A 4,424-nucleotide genomic window follows, 5' to 3' on the forward strand; every position below is an offset into this window, starting at 1 on the left:
AGCTTCATTATATATGTATAATAGTTTCAGAATGGAGGTGAGGACTTTTTCAGTGAGAGTACAATGCCTGTGTATAATTCTTTTTGCACTTGACTACTTTGAAATTTAGTTACATTAGTGTTTATTTGGTCACCCCTTCAGTGAAATTGTTTCACACACTTTTCATGTATTTAGGATATTTTGTCATATTCTACATTCCACCCTAACATCCTAAATTATATTTTGATTAATTGACATGCTTTAAATGTACTGTATGTATTATAAAATTCTGAATTTTGACAAATATATAAAGCTTGTGTTTACCATTATAGTACTGTATAGAATACTTTCTTTTTTTAGAATGTTTTCAATGCTCCAAAAACTCCTGAGTTTCATCTATTCAATCCACCTGAACTTGCACCAAACCCTCAGTAACTACTGATCTCTGTAGTTTATCATTTTCTAGAATGTCATATAATTGTAATCATACAGTATGTAACTCTTTCAGTCTGTCTCCTTTCACATAGAGAGAGACACTTAAGATTCATGCATGTCTTTTTGTTACCGGAAAACTATTTTTATTGCTGAATACAACATTCTACTGTATGCATGCATCAAGTCTGTATATTCATTCACCTAATGAAAGGGATCTTAATTAATTTTGGTTTGGCTGATTCTGAATAAAACCTTGATAAATATTAATGCAGGTTTTTGTATGGGCATATGTTTTAAAATTTAGCTAAGAGTATGATTGCTGGATCATGTGGGAAGACTATGTTTAGTCTTGCAAAAACTTTGCAAAAATTTTGTAAAACCTTGTCTTACAAAGCAGCTGTACCATTCTGTGTTATCATCTGCAAAGAAGAATTCCTGAATGACAGTTGATATCATCAGGCTTTGGATTTGGCCCATACTAATGGGTGTATAGTACCTCATTGTTTGTGCTATTTGCAGTCCACTAATCAAAAATGATAATGATGATCTTTTCATATGTTTATTTTTCATCTATATATCTTTTTGGTGATCCCAGTCCAAGTTTGTCTTTTCATTTTCTTAGTAGTCTTTCATATAAGTTTTAAACTTTAATAAAGTTAAATTATGATTATTTTTCCTTATGAATAGTAGTTCTTTTTTAAAATGTGTCTTCAAACTGAACATGTAGATTTTCCGGGTTTTCTTCTTGAAGTTTTATAGCTTTGCATTATCATTGAAGTCTAAATCTGTTCTAATTTTTGTGTAAGGTATACAATCTACATCTAGGATGTATTTTTTTGTATATAGGTGTTCAATTTTCCATCATGATCTTGGAAAGAGTATCCTTTCCATTGAATTGTTTTTGTTCATTCATCAAAAATCAGTTTATTATATTCTCCTGCTTATTTCTAGGCCCTGCATTCTATTTTTTCTTTATCAATATGTTTTCCTTTTACCCATACCAGGCTGTATGTTGATGAACATAGCCTGCCAGTAGTGTTAAAACAAGTAGTATCAGTCCTCCAGTATTGTACTTCTTTAGTATTGTTTTGGCTTTTCTAATGTGATGTGAAATAAAGGCCACACACTTGCCTTTTCTATACATCTTAGCGGGAAAGTGTCCATTTTCTCACCATTAAGTATGAAGTTAGCTGTGTTTTTGTAGATGTTCTTTAGCAAGTTGAGGATATCCCCCGTATACCCAGTTTGCTGAGAGTTTTCATTAGAAATGGTATATTTTATCAAGTGCTTTTTCTGAATCAATTTATAAGATCATATGAGTTTTTGGTTTGTTGATGGGAGTGACATTGATTGATTTTTAAAAGTTTAACCAGGCTTGCCTACCTGGAATAAACTCTCTTCGTGTAAGGTATATAATCCCTTTTTACATTTGTTAATATTTGGTTGAAGGCTTTTATATTTATATCCATGAGAGATATTGGTTTAGAATTTTCCTGTAGTTTTTATAATGTTTTTTTTTGTTTGTTTGTTTGTTTGTTTGTCTGTTTGGCTTTGGTATGACTAACTGAAAACAAACTATCAATTCTTTGGCAGTCTACTTGTAGAAATTTAGAAGTCATTATTTAGAATTAGGGGATGGGTACTCTGTAGTGAAAATATGTTCCTGTTCAAGGTAGGCTTTGCTACTCACTATCTGATTTTGGATATTTACTTAGCATCTCCATCGTTTTTAATGGTAATAATATTCATCTTGATTTTTTTATTAACAATGAAGATGTCTATATGTAAAACATTCAGCATAATGTCTGATATAAACACTTAATGGAGAATTATTATCTAATTTTTCTAGCATGGTACCTACTATAATGTAATGTATTACATATAAGCTTAAATATACAATGCTAGACCAAATACTTCTTAATAGCAGAAAAGACTCTGACCTCAGTTGAAATTGCACTCAGTTATAGAGCACTGAGACTACTAATACTGAATGAAATATCGGAATGCCCATATTTTATAAAGGTTTATAAGCAGATGTTTATAAAATTTTGACATAAGTTTCTTAGTGGTGATGACACTAAAACTCTTGATTATTCAACAGAATTAAGGCATTTGATATTCATATATTGTTTCCAAAATTTTCCAATTATATGGGAAGCTAGAAAAGCTTTATGAAAGATATATCAGAATCCATTATTTCATCAAAAGCAATTTTTGTAAGGAGATCACCTTTTAAGAAGCAACAGCTAGGGTAATATATGGAGGATTTAAAATCAATAAGTAAGCCTACATTGTATTTAAATCCATTTTAGTTATAAGAAATCTAGATATATCATCTTAAAAGATAATTTTCCTTAAGTTAGAGAAATGTCATACATTACAGTAGTCATAATTAGTTTTTTAAACCTAATGGTTCTCCTGAGGAGTATAGAAATATTACTATTCAGAAACATCGTGTGAAATTTGGCTCCATCATCATTTGTTATATGTAAACAGCTTCTAGTGTTACCTTAAAAATTCCTTAATGCTAAATGAAAAAACAGACCAAAAGATATTTTCTGGAATAAATGATTGTAGACAAAATTGTGATGACAGAGGATTTCTGTACCAAATTTGATTTAGTGCCTGTAGGGAACTGCAGAAGATATTCTTCTAAGGTAACTAAGAACTCAGTGTTGACAACAGAACTCACTATTTATTTACAAGGATTCTGAGTCTAAGAAGAAAAGGAACGTTTATTTCATCACAACAATTTAGTATTAAAGAAACTTGTAATGCTAAAGTCCAAATGCAATATGACAAAGCAGATTATAATTATTTTAATTGTATTAATATATGCCATTTTGAAAAATGGAATACAATTGTTACCTGTCAAATTATTACTGCTCACCACTCTAACAGTAGCACGACTGAGTATGTGGTATATTTGTGTGTATATCAAAAAAAACCTTAATTCACTGAATCAGCCTTTCTCATTATAACTCACTGCAGAGTTATATATCAATAGCTTCCTTATACAAAGCCAGTTTCTTCTTCCGGGTGGCTAGACCATTCTATCTCAGCATATCCATTCAGTCCTTACTTTCTCAGCTGAGCCTCCCAGAAAGGATATCAATTAGTTTCCAACGTCATGGTCATTTTTCATTGTGGCCATCTGTCCATTGAGAACTTGAATCTGATGAAAAACTTACTGCACACAGGCCATCACACAGCTGCCAGATGGCAACAACTCTTGATCACCATGACCCAGCCTAAATTTAAACAATAGGACTAATAATAAAAATTGGTTTATTGACTTTTATAAATTCCACTTCGGAAGGAAGTGTGTGAATTACAGGCTTCTGACTAAAGGTCAATAGTTGAGTTATATTTTGAGTTATATAGTTAGATGTGTGCTGATGACCCATGATAATTTCTGTGTTCTTGTACGCTAATTTTAGTAACTATACGTACTTCATCTTCACTTGCACATTCTTGACTTTTTCACATGTATAATATTTATCTAACAATTTACCTGTTGCATATTTTAAGGTATTCACCTTTAAAATAGAGCACAATGTATCAATATTACAGAAACAATACACCTTACATTCTATATATATATATATGAATAAAGCATGTGTAAACTTTGGGAAAAGTGTGGTAGACATTATTATTCATAGTGTGCAATAGTGAAAATGGAATTTTGGAGAAGTTACTGAACTTGTCCTAAAACCTTCATTTACTAAAGTAAGTGCCAGATGCAGAGATCAGTCAGCTATCAAACCAGCCATCATTCCAATATCAATATAGCTTCCAGCAAACCATTCTATCTCTAATAGAAAAAAATGAGGGACACCTGGGTGGCTTAGCAGTTTAGCGCCTGCCTTCAGCCCAGGACGTGATCCTGGAGACCCAGGATCAAGTTCCCACATCGGCTCCCTGCATGGAGCCTGCTTCTCCTTCTGCCTTTGTCTCTGCCTCTGTCTCTTTGTGTCTCTCATGAATAAATAAATAAAATCTTTAAAAAA

Source organism: Nyctereutes procyonoides, unplaced genomic scaffold (genome assembly GCF_905146905.1).
Source record: "Nyctereutes procyonoides isolate TBG_1078 unplaced genomic scaffold, NYPRO_anot_genome, whole genome shotgun sequence".
Classification (NCBI taxonomy): domain Eukaryota; kingdom Metazoa; phylum Chordata; class Mammalia; order Carnivora; family Canidae; genus Nyctereutes; species Nyctereutes procyonoides.